The sequence below is a fragment of the Marmota marmota genome, unplaced genomic scaffold, assembly GCF_001458135.2.
Source record: "Marmota marmota marmota unplaced genomic scaffold, marMar, whole genome shotgun sequence".
In the NCBI taxonomy this organism is placed as follows: domain Eukaryota; kingdom Metazoa; phylum Chordata; class Mammalia; order Rodentia; family Sciuridae; genus Marmota; species Marmota marmota.
The window spans coordinates 44,640,638-44,656,343 of NW_026000108.1; the positions used below are offsets into that span (position 1 = coordinate 44,640,638).

The 15,706-nt window shown below is 32.6% G+C and overlaps 1 long non-coding RNA gene across 1 annotated transcript; it reads left to right on the forward strand.

The window, feature by feature from the left end:
• The first annotated feature begins 3,915 nt into the window (after nt 1–3,915).
• Nucleotides 3,916–13,715, forward strand: LOC125610864. Its single transcript, XR_007340915.1, has 2 exons — nt 3,916–3,961; nt 13,625–13,715. It is a non-coding gene; the product is annotated as an uncharacterized LOC125610864 (long non-coding RNA).
• Nucleotides 13,716–15,706: the final 1,991 nt, after the last annotated feature.

A 15,706-nucleotide genomic window follows, 5' to 3' on the forward strand; every position in this document is an offset into this window, starting at 1 on the left:
AATTTCTGTGATAATTTTAGTGTGGAGAATATTCAAAGGTAAATTTGCAAATTAAAAAAATTAAGATTCATTAAAATATATTTCCAATACTAAAATAAAATTGCGTGTATCTTTATAATATTCAACCTATTGGGAAGCAAGTAGCTTACAATATATAAAATATAACTTCAGAGCTTCATGAAACTTGGCTCACAATTCATTAAACAGACAATATATGTTTTGAAATTTATTGGAATGACATAATTTAAAAAAAGATGTAGCTTATTAATACGGAGATTCAAAAAGTACCTTTAGATTCTCATTTTTATTTATCTCCTGCAAATGATTTCCACAGTGGAGCTCCCATTTACTACAAAATAGATAGTTATCTCAAAGGAAAATATTAGAGATAATCATATTTATATGACCCATGTGTGCAATCTGAAGAGAATGTCTGCTCACCTATAAACTACATATATGTGTGTGTATGTATATGTATGTATATATATCCAGTTTATTTGCCCAAAATTTGAGAAATGACTTCTTATTTGTTCTCTATTATTATACCAACAGTTAAAGAGAAAAAAATTACAACCAAAACAATGATTCCATGAAAGTATCAAAATACAAAAAAATAATATATTGAGTCAAACAATGGAAGGTGACATACACTTCACAATTAGAGTTTACTCTATGGCAATTGTAGGGTCAATACCAGTGATTTAGAAGGTTTCATATTTTCTTGCAGCATCATAAGATATTCCTTGAGTCAAGAGTATATTTTAGCAAATCCTCCTCCAAATATTAACGAATTAATTCTACTTCTAATTATTGTGCTTCTTTTCTCAGAAAATAAGTAACTAATGATAAGGTTTAAACACATTCTACTTAGAACTCTTCTGAGGGTGTTGGCTATTTGGCAGCATCCTCAGGAAAATCAAAACAAAGGTCATCAATCATCTTACTTAGGGTGGTCCTGTGTGAATATGGCTTTTGCTTCCACACATATTTGTTCTAAGGATTTTTGAAGGTTTATTATATCATTTTATTTCTAGTTTCACTTAGATGCCAAATTTAGGACCTGAGGAAACATGCAGAGATATGTTAATTTTTTATTGACAAAATTACATAGGCATAAACAATTAACTAAGTAAGAAATTTTAATAAATCTAATATGTGGGGCTATATAACATGTTGTAAATGAATTATCCTAAAACATTTTTTTTAATTTCTAATGGTACTAGCATAAATTGATATACTATTTGAAGTGACATTATTTAGCTTTCTTTTTTTTTTTTTTAACTTGCATTTCAATCAGTTGCTTAAAAGGTCATGTTTAATGTCACATTAGCACTTCCCCCAGAAAGGCTTATTTTTGTTTGGACTTAATATGATAAGATCAAATCTTTCTGGGTGCTTATTCCAAATGGAGCCTTCTAAATGTCCATTCGATTTTTTAGCATGATTCCATGAAGATGTTCTCCTTCAACTAAAGGTTTCTAACTATTACAAAACTTTACAACAAACAATGCATACTGCTATTTGTTCAATGAGTTTTTCTCTTTTCACTTTTTGGATTTCATACACAAATAATACATGAATATCATACCTATATAATGATTCTAAACACAAGTAATGCTCAAATAATTTTCTCTTTAAACTAGATTAATATCAAGGAAACAATATGAATTAGTTGGTCTTTAAACTGTTCTTTGAACATTAAAGTACGGCTTATTTCTTGTTTTGTTTTCTCCTCTTACTGGCCAATAGCTTCTTCAATCACAATAGAAATGCATTATTGCCTGAAGCCTTTAATAAGTGTTACGGAGCATGATGATATATAACCATCTGTCTCGGGTGCTGTCAGGTAAACATATGCCATGGCAATTGTCCCTGCTATTTTTGATAGCTGGGTATCATTTCCCTTTTTTTTTAATTATTGAGGGAAACTTAATTTGGTTCTGGTGAGCTACTTATGACATACTAAACAATCTATGTAATTCAAAGCCCAGGAGGAATCACCAATTGACTTTACTGAATCTGTATTTATGTACATGTATTCCCAGCCATGAATTTGTTCATTTTTCAAGGGAGGTTGCAACAAACATTTGCAGTGGATTCAGGGATAAAAATACTTCCTAATCTTTTGGAAAATTATCACAACTTATTCTCTCTTTCTGATTGACATAGAAACTGGAAACACAGAACACAAAGATACTGGTATACTTTTTAAATTCTCAGAATTTCTCAGCTTTAAATGAAATACAGGGCAACATAAAGAGGGAAGAATAAGTGAAACTTACAGAGTCTCTGCATGCTCCTAAATGAGCTCTTTCAAGTGCTAAAAACATCACTTTATTTTTCAGGCTAAGAATTATTTGCATTGGATCCAAAGATGCCTAACTAATAATTCTACCATTCTCTTAATTCAAGTAATAATTACAATTAGAATTTTTTTTTTGCTTTTTTACTGCATTTATTTTTAATTCTTTGAACATTAAAGTACTGCTTATTTCTTGCATTATAGTTAAACATAGTAGTTGTGGTTTTTTTTGATAAAATCTTACATGCATAGAATTTGACTTAAATTCATGTCCTCTTCCCACCATTCTCCCTCCCCCTTTTCTCCTTCTTCTACTCTACTGATCGTCCTTTTGCTTGTTTATTTATTTATTTTTGATTAGTATTTTCTACATACACAAATGTAAAATATCCTGTGGTATATCTATATATGCATACAATATTTTACTCCACTGATCTTCCCTATAACTTTATGTAATCTGATGTCTCTCCTACCCCCACTATTTTCTTTTCCTTATTTTGCTCTAGCTTCTGCATATGAAAGAAAACATTCAACCTTCGATATTTTGATTCTAGCTGCTTATACTTGGCATGATGCTCTCTATTCCCATTCATTTACTGGCAAATATCATAATTTCATTCTTGTTTATGGCTGAGTAAAACTCGTGTGTGTGTGTGTGTGTGTGTGTACTTCTCTTTCCATACACATACTTATCTAGCTCAATTTCCACCTCTCATCACTCTTTGTTATTTTGTTGTGACTTCTGAAAATCTACCACTTAATATATTCACAAATTTTCTCTAAAATATTCCTTCCTTTATTTAAAAAAAAAAAGTCTAATAAAACCTAAAAATCTGCCTATCCTCTTAGGATACTATTTTTCTTGAAGCATTCTTTTTTTTGTTGTTGTTGTTGAATGTCTTCCCCAGCATTATGAGGTTTACTTGTTTCTTTGAGGAGACCTAATCTTTTATTTGCTCATCATCATCATTTCCAATTATTTTTTCCTTCAAAACTCCCACATTCTTGAAATTTGTAGCAGCATACTAGAGCACTGACTAATTCCTTATAATTGTTGGGCATCACATTTCACATTTCATAGTTATGTAACATGCATTTATTGAATATTAGACCTCACTAGGTCACTCTCTCTATTCATTACTTTCTTTCATCATTTCCTTTTAATAATGAAAGTAAAAAAAAATCATCTTTATAGCAGTGAATTAGAGCCACTAAAATACACAAAGTACATATTATGGCTTTAATTCAAAATCTGTCATTTGATTCTATTAGAAACATCACTAATTTTACCATATTTATATTTATTTATGACTTTATCTATGCTATTTTTTTCTTTTTTCTTTTTTGGTCTGTTTTAGATTCACTGTCCTAGAAATCTGTTCAACATTTATTGCTCATGTACTTAATGTAATCATGATTCCCTCTATTAGCCAATACCCCACCCTGGTTAAACTTCAGCACTTGTGTATTTGCTCTGAAGCCTGCACATAGATGACTGGATATCACATAGAAACAAACAAACAAACAACAACAACAACAAAAATTATGTAACTATGTTTCCACATTCAATTTTATTTTATTTTATTTGTATATACTTTTTAATTTTTTTTATCAAGCTAGGTGCAGTTGCATATGCTTGTAATATCAGCAACTTGGGAGGTTGAGGCAGGAAGATCACAAGTTCAAAGACAGACTCAGCAATTTAATGAGGCCTTAAGCAACTTAGTGAGATCCTGTCTCAAAATTGAAAGGGATGGGGATGTGGCTCAGTGGTTAAGCACCCCTGGGTTTGCTCCCTGTTACCAAAGGGCGAAAATTTTTATCAAACTTCAAATGGATGTATTATATGTCTTATGGTTACATATTGTTGTATTTCGAGGCAAATATGGTTTCTTACTCTCTGAGAAAATCATTTTATCATTCCTGTCTCCACAAACATCTCATATCCCCTTGCTAACAAACAGTGTCATTAACAAATATTCCTTTTAAAAAATAGCAGGAATCAGAAGACATGCTGATAATTACAACAACAACAACAAAAAACCTGTTTATCTACTTATATTCTTTCCTATTTCTTGTGTAAAAAGTGCTCTATTGTCTTTCTTATGTGAAGGTTTCAATGCTACTGTGGAATCTATCATTTCTTGTCCCCTGGAAATGTACCTATTGTAATCTGATCTTGCCTGCTGAATGTAGGTCTTTATTATCACTACTCACAGGTATTTAAACCTGTCTTAATATTTTCTTAATAAAATTATCTTTACACTTGTGTCTCTCTCCTGATGATTCCCTATATACTCATTAAGTACAATGACCTTGTCTGTTTGGTCATTGCTGTATCCTCTAGGCTTAAAATAACTGCCACAGAAAAAAATCCATTTATGCTTTAAGGGGATATATGTACGAATAAATGAATTGGTGGATTAGTTGGTAGGACATTATATAAAATATATAAATGGATTATTAAGATGGTCTCAGATAAATTGAAATATGTCTATTTAGAACAGAAAATATTTTAAAAGGAGAGAAACCTTGATAGTAAAATGCAATCGTCACCTTCAGAGTTGAGATGTTGGAAGTGGCAGTAAATTTATGCACTAATTCTCTAACATATTTTCGTTAGAGAAAAAGGGAGTAAGTGAACAAAACAATAAAGGAAATACAGATGCCAGTGGAAATTACTGTAAGTATTAATATATTTTTCTTGTTCAAAAGTTTTAAATAAAGGTCAATTGGAAGCTTGAACCTAAAGATTGATTAAAATAAATGAAAGACTAAACAGAAAAGTCAATCATTCAAATATCCCTCTTCTTCCATTTTCTTAAAGCTATGAACATCTCTATACTGGTTAAAGTGAAAGATGTCAGAAGAGATACACACTTGAGTTTGTAAGTAAGTTCAGAAACTAATAAGCTATGGAGTCTTTGAACCATTGACTTGAACTATCTGGGTCCTGTCTCATGAGAGATGCAATGTAGACAGGCCTTTCATTTCACATATTTGCTAGGTAATGACCCAGCCAAGTTACGGCAATAAATAGATTATTTTCCTTTCTTTGTCTTTTTCTTATTGTTATTGTTATGTAAGAGAAATACTATGTATTTGCTATATATATATATATATATATATATATATATATATACACATATACATACATACATTTCTAATAGATTTTCCTAGCTTTTTCTGGATGCTTGTAAGCTTTTCTACAGAACCCCAAATAATTAATTTTGGCTTTTCAACCAGATGGTTTGTGTCATGTCATGAACAAGCATGCAGATTAAATGTTCTATAAAACCCATCAAAATCATTTAAATATTAAACAGTGATTATTGAATTTTGGCAACATTCTTATGTCTGAATATTTTGCAGTTGACAATTTTAAAACAATGTCTGAATCCTATGTTGTATTTACATTATAGAATTGAGGAATTTAATTTGGATTGTATGAAGACGTATCCAAAAATTGTTATAACATGAGCTTAAAATATAATTATATTTTAAGGCCAACATATTAAACAAAAAAAAATCTAAATGGTAAGGTAAAGATTTTCTTAAGAGAGAGTTCACTTTCTGGCATACTGATGCTGTATAGAATGTACAATAATGCAAACTTAAGCCTTAATGTTTAAAGTACCCTTTCATTTTTAAACTAGAAATAAATGTTCTTAGAGAATGAATGCTGCGTAGTGCCAATGAATATAATTTTGAGGACTACTTGGTTAGAAGTATGACATGGTCTTGTAATATAGCACATGCACAATTTTACCTTAGTTGTAATATGATATAATTTGAAAATGCAGTATTGATTTAATATCTGGGAATGAATTTAACTATCATATTCTTTGTGATAGCATCCTTTTGTTCTGGAAAACCTATCAACATGAAAAATGAATATTTGATTTAAATTACATATTTTTCCTTCAAAATACTGAGGGAGATATAGAAAGGTTGAGAGCCATGGCAAGATGGCAAGTGGGGAGATGAGGGGCGGGGCCAGAACAAAGGAGCAGGGAGAGGGTCAACTTTCTGATTGATGAAGGTGCTTGTGGACACAAGCAAGGGACCAATCAGATAGACACTCTGTACTCGTGCTCCTAAGTGGGACATTCAACAGAAAAACTAAAACAGATGCAGAGCTGGAGGGGCACTAATCAATAATAGTGAGGTAAGCTTGGATGGGAGAAAGAGATAAGAAAAGGTGGAAATTCCAGAGATCATAATAAAGAACAAGCCCAAATTCCCCTACCAGATTTCCAGCTCTGAGGCCCCTTCTCTTTGGAGCAAAGTCTGTCTCTGTCACTTTTGCAATAAACCTGCTGCTTACTTGCTACCTATGTGTCCTGTTTTTCAGTTTTTTTGCTGAATGGAGACAATGAACCCAGCACCCTTAGAAAATAACAACATCATTAAATTTGTATTGTTTACATAATACAATTCTGAAAATGATCTGATCTGGGTTTTAGGATTAAAAAGAGAACTAGACTATGTAGTAGAAATGTTTCAGAAGGTGCTTTCAGTTAGTTTTAATTAAAAGTGCAATTTTTCTCTAGTATTCACAAATTACCAGGTTTAGCAACATTTATTTTGATGGAAAAACATAAATGAAAGATAAGTATCAAGACTAAAATGTCTTACCTAGAAGAGATAACATCTAATAGTCAATACATTATTTCAAGGAAAAATCAGCTGATTGAGCTGGCTCTCCTGGGACAGCCCCTTCTCCATCTCTGCTCCATTTCTCACTCTTTGATTGAAATAGAACAATGAGAAATAAGATGTTACTGGCAAGGGACAGGGGCATAAAACATGGATTTTGGTCATACGATTTTCTTCCTATGATTCTCTGTGTCCATTTGTTTAGATGTCCTCCTGATACTGCAAAGCCTTGCTTACTTCAAGAGGAATAATAAACACGTTTTTCAAAAGTCACTTATGCTCCAAAGAAAAGTGTGACTAAGCCCACAGTAGCCTTCCATTCTGAGGTAATAAGTTTGAAATCAGGAAGAGCTGATGCCACAATTTGTAAAATTTTTCTTCATGCACTTAACACTTAAGTGATAATACATAACATAAAATGAAAAGATCTTGTAAATACTATTCAACGTGAAATAAGCCAGAAAAAAGGGGCAAAAATTGGATGATTCCACTTAAATAGTGTAACCAGTACAAGAAAATTCATAGAGACAGAAAGTGTGATAGCAGCTACCAGGAGCTTGAAGAGTAAGGAATGGGGACTTAATTAATTGGTAGAGAATTTCTCTTTGGAATGATGAAATAACTCGATTTTTTAACATGAATATTGGTGATGATTACACAATATTGTGAATGCAACTAAACTGCACAACTAAAAATGGTTAAAATGGTAGATTATATGTGTAGGATAGTTTTCTGGTTGGTTGTTGACAGACCTAGTTCTCTCTTTTTTCTCACCTGTAGTTCTCATTGTAACTAAAGGAAGAGTTGGGTATATAACATCCTGAAATAGACAGGAAGTAGTCAGAATATTTCAGGCTGTTTCAGACTTTTCTCCACATTCTCCTGAAACAGAATGTTCTTCAGTGCTTTGGGCGAATGAGTCATGTTTCCCAGGGTATAAACCCCAGGGTGGGGTGCTTTCTCTGCTGTGCAAATGGAATAGGAACAGGTGAGGCTCCATCCTTCCTAGAAAGCTTTCCTGAGTCTTATGAGACCTGCTCAAACTGAAAGCTAGGGTTTTGTTGCCTGTTAGTGCCTACCTGAAAGTAAAAAACCTGCTTCGTGAAACTGGTGTGTGTGTGAGCGTTCTCTCTGCATGGATTCAGACAAGTTGTTAACCAATGCACATTGAATCTATGTCATGATATAGTTTTATACATATGCATATGCATGTATATATTTAATTGTTGTTAATTGATACACTGTGAATTTATGTCATAATATGGTTTTATATATATAAAATACATATATACATATGTTGATGTATATATTATATAATAAATGTATGTGTGTGTGTGTATATATATTTATTTATTTATTACACAATAAATTCAATGGGAAAATGTGAACATGGTAGTAAGAAATAATATACTTTCATAAATATGCAAAATCAAGTTAAGAAATCATTTTTCTATGATAAAATCTCATATTGGTACTCTATTTTCTTTTGAAAGCAAATTTCCAATGTAAGTGGATTTTTTAAATAAAGATTAAAGGTATCTGCTGTAAAAATGATACTTTCACTCTTACTCTCTAAACTCTGAGACTAGAAAGCGCTATGCGATCTTTAACAATAATACTAAAGCTAACATTTATTAAGACTTCATGTTTCCAACTGCGTGACACAAATATTTATAAGCGAATTATTGCTATTATTCCGCATTTAAATATGAGAAGTTAGGCCTAAATAATTTAATAAGACCCCAGACATTTTTCTTGTCCTAGACTATGAAAATGGCTCTAAAATGTTGTCTTGGATTAATAATCAAGGAGTACTCATATATCTTCTAAGTTATATAAACACTTTGATAACTCCGCTTATCCATTATATTGGTCATCACATATCAGAGATATTGTTCAATACGTTTGATTTTTTTTCAAAAAGTTATGCAAAGTATTAGTGAATCTACACTTCAATCATGTTCAGTATGGAAAGACAAAGATCTAATTACTCTGCTTGCTATTCAAGTCCTTGTCACTGAAGACTCTTTTCAACATCAAGTTTACTCTGTGCTCTTAGCATGCTTTTATTTGCCAAGGTCTGCGCAGGTCTGTCTTCCACAGCGTATGCGGCTTCTTATATTTTTCCTCTTTGAACATGAGAGCATCTTGTAATCTTTCACTTTCTCAAAAGTACATTTCTGATTTTTCATGAGTGTATTCCTGCTATTGCGATTCCTTGTTTGTTTTCAAACTGTGAGGTATGCCATTGTATCAAGTAATATAATCAAATGCTTGAAAAAAATCAGATACTCCTATTAATTTTTTATCAATGTGGTTAAATATAGCTTAAATAATATGCACCAACCTTGTGATTTACAAATGTATTTGTTTAAAAAGATATCAAATATTTGCACAAATTGCAACCAAATTCAACATAAAATCTTTTGTGGGTGTTTAGTCCATGTTAAACATATCTACATGTTTCTACGGTCAACGAGGAAACATTTATTTAACAAAATCTACTAAAACTCAGTAAAAAAAGTAAGAGTCTGAGTTTGAAGAGTATATAAAGTTGAAAAAAATAGGGATAACAAAACAAGTGAAAGAAACAGGAAATATCAAATGAACACATCATATACACAAAGTATTTTATTTTTGTTTTTCTTTTTTCTTTTTATTTTTTGCTCGGGATCAAACCCAGGGCCTTGTGCATGAAAAGCAAGCACTCTACCAACTGATCTATATCCCCACCCCTATACAAAGTATTTTAAATTATACAACATATAATATCAATTACATACTTACGTTATTAACATATACATTATGATAAGCATGATACTACTCTAGTCATAACAATAAAATACTCTGCAGGGATGAGCAAAAATTTACAGTGGACTTGCAAGATAAGCTATAGAATTTCAAAGGAATAAAGCTGTGGGAAATTAGGTTTAGAATATAAAAATATATGAATGCTCATAGGTGTATAAAAAGGATGAGTATAAAAAATCCAGTAAAACCCTCTTAAATTTTGTACTTTCATAAGAAATTATTATCAGTTGCAATTTTTGTGTCTCTCTTCTCTGAGTATTACATGTGTATATACCTCCTTGAAAATATGAGTGTATGTGTGTAAATTCCTTCAAAGTGACTGCTTTATAGTACATAAGACAGGGATATTCATGGTTCATTATAACAAATCTGATATTTGCACAATAGAGATTTATAAATAGAATTTATGAACACATACAGAAAAAAGAAATTTGGGGAAAGGATTAATTTTTATGACAAGAATTAAAAACTTACAATGAGATATTCTAGAAATTTAAGTGGGATATAAATAGAAGGAGGCAAGTTATACATGTTGAACAATGTCATAGACTCAAAAAACTATGTAGAATACTAGAGAAAGAAATGCTAGATTGGTTTTACTATAGTAACAGTGCCCAAAATACACAATTTTGCAGAGAACCAGGGAGTTCTTGATCTGTCAGGTTAAAGAGGTAGTATTTAAACTGGTGGTAGTTAAATAAAGAATTTCAAGGGGGTCACATTTTAATCATACAGAAATAAATAACTCTCAATAGTTGGTTGCCTGCATGGTAACATGCAGAGCACCATAGATTTGTTCCTTCCTCAAAAGAATAGACATTATTGACAAAAAATTCTAAACTACTTGCAAATGTTACTGAGGACATACAGTAAATAGAGAAATTGTTATTCAGCAAAATCTACTGAAACTCCATAACAAATGAAACTGTTTCTGGCACTGTGCCTAAACTCAGTTCTTCCAGTTTTGTTACCACCCATGTGCACACTTTCCAAGATCAAGGTAACAAAAACTCCACCACGAATGAAGACAGCCAAGAACACAGAGCTGTGTGTTCCCCTGGTCCCCATGGGAGGAGTACAATATCTTTCAAGAAATGTGATGGGCATTAACATTTACCATCCTACATCTGGTGATCTGTGGCAGAGACTGTTTCAGAGTGAGTGCTGCTGAGAGTTGAAGAAGTCCTTCTTCCCTACACTCATGAGACGAAGGCTAACTCTTGGGCACTACACAGGTAGAAGCTGTCATTACTGAACTGCACACCAATAAAGGCAGGATGAGCAGATGTGAGGCTCTTCATCTGCCCCCAATAAACCCTCTTTTCATCCAAATGGGCCTTCACTCAGGGAAATGTGCCATTTCACCTCCCTAAGCCTCAGGATTCTGGCTCCAAGGCTTTTCTCAGGAAAAGGAGCAGAACATGAAACAGAGAGTTCTGATAGTTTTTCCAAACGAAGCAATTTTGTTTGTTACAGATTATAGGGTAAATTCAATCCTAGAAAAACTCTCAAAAATAATTCAAACTGAGGTAAAAAGCATTAGGAGAAGATTGGTTGAGTTTTTAATGATGTAATCTATGCCATAGGCCAGCCAGGGTGCCATGGACATCCAGGGATATGGACTGGTAAGAAACATACCCCTGCAGTCACATCAAATATCACACATTGACCTCAAGAATTCTCCTGGAAAATGATGCTGTTTAATCGTATTACACTATAGAGTAATTTATACTTAAAGACATTGTATAAGTAATAGTCAATAAAACCACCGTCATCTCAGAGTAAATATACACATGCACAAGTCTGTGTCTTTGAAGAGAAAAAACAAGTGTTTCTAGTGTGTGTGTGTAAGAAAAAGAACTGGAGGGATATTAAAATAACCCAGTATTAAAATAACCCAGTCAGTGACCAAATAAAACAAAACAAGCAAACAATAATACCCACAAGAGACAAGATCAGTTTACCAACTTGCTAAAATGTCTAATTTCTTACAAAAATGTAAGAGCTTGAAAAAAAAATAGGTAAGCATGACTCATGCTTGAGGGGGAAAAAAAGAAAAAAAAAGGAGGGAGCAGAAATTATATACCAATGAGCAGAAACTTCAAAGTAACCATTATACAATATGTTAAATATCTAATGATAACCATACTTGAACAGTAGATAAAGGAAATAAGGCAATATGTCCTCAAATAGAAAATATCCATGAAGAGATAGATATTATAACACACTATCAAACAGCAGTTTCTACTACAGACTGTAAAAACTTGGAAGTCATCATTCCTGCCCTCACAACATGAGAAAAGATGAACACAGTAAAAATCAATGGCTTTTCTTAGATCCATCCTAGAATTGAGATTGAGGACAAATCACCACACACAAAAAAAATGGAGACACGGGTGAACACAGTGAATACAGATTATCTTACCTGAAGCAGAAGTTACTAGAGCCAGTAACTTGAATGGTAATTTAATTTATTGCTAGAGGCTGAATGTATACTAGCTGAACAGTTCAAAGCTCTGGGGAACCATCCTAATGGCTTCTACCTCAATTAGTCCCAGCAGATCTTGGTGAAGTCCAGGGGGAAAAAATTTCCTTTGCTCTCTGACAAGAGAGAAAGAAAGTCTTGGATGCATACAAGTGGTAAAAATTACAATTTTCCAATTAAACCCACAAGAGTTAATTATGACAAAGACTGTCACCAAGCTAAAGTATGTAATCAGAGCCTTGTCCAATGAGAGAGAAGGAAATTATTCTACTTTTTTCCACAGACTGATCAACAAAAAGCTTGCCACAAAAACTTAACTATTTTGTTTTAGATAGCTAATGAAAACCATGTTAAACAGTAAGAGAAGGTAATATGTCATACAATAGACGATATCATCAAAAAGTTAGAAATTATTAAGAGGAAAAAAATGGTAGAGTTGTTTCTTACAAAATTTGTATGTTAAAACCTTAAGGTCCAGTGACTGTATCTGAAGACAGTCTTTTGGAGTTATAGTTAAATGATGTCCTATAGTGGTGTCCCAATCTAAATTGACAGGTACACTTACCTGGAGAGGAAGATATCTCTTTCTCACAACAATGAAAGCTATTTGAGCAAATGGTGAGGATGGCTTCTTCAAGCCAAAAGGGGTGTCTCCTCAGAAAATAAATAAGTTGACACCTTAATTTTGGAATTCTACCTTCCAAAACTGTGAAGAAACTATTTCATTATTTAAAATACCCATCTTGTGGTATTCTGTCATGAAAGCCCAAGAAGGTGAACACAGACTCTCTGAAATAAGTACAAAATAAAGGGAATTGTCACAGGTAGACTTGTCTAACAAGAAATATTAAAAGGTCATCAGAGAGAAAGAATGTGGTATTGGTAAAAACTTAAATCTGCATAAATAAAGGAGAACACCAAAGATGGAGTAAATGAAATACAGTGAAACAATATACTTTTATTGGTCCTAATTGATTGACTAGTAGACTGTTCAAAGTAATCATAGCAATAACGTATTGAGTGACTGCATAATTTGTATAAAGGAAATTATTGGCTTGGATATTATGAAGAATGTAAAGATAAATTAGGATGCTATTGTAGCTACACTACACATAAGCTGGTATCATTATAATTAAAAAGAGTACTTAGATAAATTGTAAATATTTACTGAAAAATCCAGGGTAACAACTTTGGAAAAAGCTTAATTTTTCCAATTATGATAAGAAAGGAGCAAAATTACAAGTATACAAAACGATCAACTAAAACCAGAGAAGAAATTAAAACAAGCAGGAAAGATGTCTTAAAAAAAAAAGGAACAAAGAGCAGGGCAAAGTGGCACAGGCCTGTTTTCCTAGCCGGCTAGCGAGGCTGAGGCAGGAGGATCAGGAGTTCAAAGCCATCCTCAGCAAAAGTGAGGCGCTAAGCAACTCAGTGAGACCCTGTCTCTAAATAAAATATAAAATAGGACTGGGGATGTGGCTCAGTGATTGAGTTCCCCTCAGTTCAATCCCTACCAAAAACAAACAAACAAAAAAATTTAAAAAGGAACGAAGAACAACTGCAACAAATGTAAAACCATCACAAATATGATATTATAAAATAGAAATAATTTTAATAAAAATAGTCACTTTACCTGTGAAAAGCATACCAATTAAAAGACGGAGTCTGTCAGAGTAGATAACCGTATATACATTACTATGTGTTGTAATGAATTAGAGTTACGGGATACCAAGGAAAAGAAAGGTGGTATAATTATCTCAATTTCAGACAAAGCTGACTTCGTAATAAAGATTACAAAATGCAATAAAGGGGGTGATTCCATAATGATAAAGGAGAAAGAGAGAGAAAGCGAGAGAGAGAGAGAGAGAGACAACGAGAGAGTGCACAAGTAATATTAGAAATGAAAGAGATTCATCTTTCTGATTCCTTGGATGTTGAAATCATAATAAGAGAATATTCTGATTAACATTAAAGACAAAAGTTGATTATCTTGAAAGACACAAATTTTTAAAATTCACCCATGTAGAAATGTATAATCTGAGTGTATCCATATACATACAAGAAAAAAAATAAATGTCAACCTTCCAAATAAACATGGGACCTGGCTCAGATGAATGATGTCACTGTTGAATTCTACTTTTAAGGATAAAATGATACTAATTACATGCAATCTCTTCATGAAACAGAATGCTTTTCCTACCTAATTTATAAGTCATTATTAGTATAGTACCGAAATCAAATGAAGATATTAAAATAAAAAAAATGTTTATTGGAGACAATTACAAAAATTATCTCTCATAAATGCAAAATTCCTCAGCAACAGATTAAAAGTTACCTGTGCATAGTTTGTTAGATATATTGCTAATAACTATTATTTTTATTTAGTTAATACAGATAAAGTTTCATTTCCCATCTTTAATTGTTGGTGTAAAGGATTCCAATTGACTTTTGCATATCAAATTTAGTCATTAATTACATAGCGTTTTTTTGCTGTTGATTTTGGGGGAATTTTCTAGAGACAATGATGTTATATGTAAACACAGGACATTTCTTCTCAAGAAATATCATTTGTTGCCTTTTTTAATCTGTTAAATTAGATAGACTTGTCATTATGTGGTTGAATTGGAGTGATGAGAGTAACATCATCACATCATTCCCTATCTTAGGTGGAAAACAGTTTCTCACTAAGTATTATATAAATTACATATTTTTTGTAGTTGTTTTCGCCAAGCTTTTCTCTATCTCTAGTTTGTTGAGAGTTTTTGTCATAAGTATTCATTAGATTTTTCAAATGTTTTTTTCTGCATCAGTATTAGTCTGCTTTTTTTTTAAAGAGAGAGAGAGAGAGAAGAGAGAGAGAGAATTTTAATATTTATTTTTCAGTTTTCGGCGGACACAACATCTTTGTTTGTATGTGGTGCTGAGGATCAAACCCGGGCCACAGGCATGCCAGGCGAGCACGCCACAGCTTGAGCCACATCCTCAGCCCAAGTAGTCTGCTTCTTATTTTAGCTTTAGACAGTGGCCAAAATTTCTGACATGAACCACATAAAGGAGGAAAGAGGAAGAGTTTAGGGAAAGATAAACACTTCCAGGGCATGTACCCAGTGACTTAATTCCTGCAACTAGTTTCTACTTTCCAGTAGTCCATTCAGCCATCATAAGATTAATCCACTGATGAAGCTAGAGCCCTCTTTGGGGTAATAAGGATATTTTAAAACTGATTGTGATCATTATAAAACTCTGGGAATATATTAAAACCATTAAATTTTGTTCCTTAATGGATGAATTTTAAGGTTTGTAAATTTGTTTGAGTCACCTTTTGTACTATTGTGAATAAAAGACCCAACAAGAAAAAATTCAGAGTAGAAAATGTCTATTTTGGGGACTTTGTGTGTCAGAGGTCCCAGTCCACAGAGGGCTGATTCCCTCAGGCAGGAAGTGAGGCA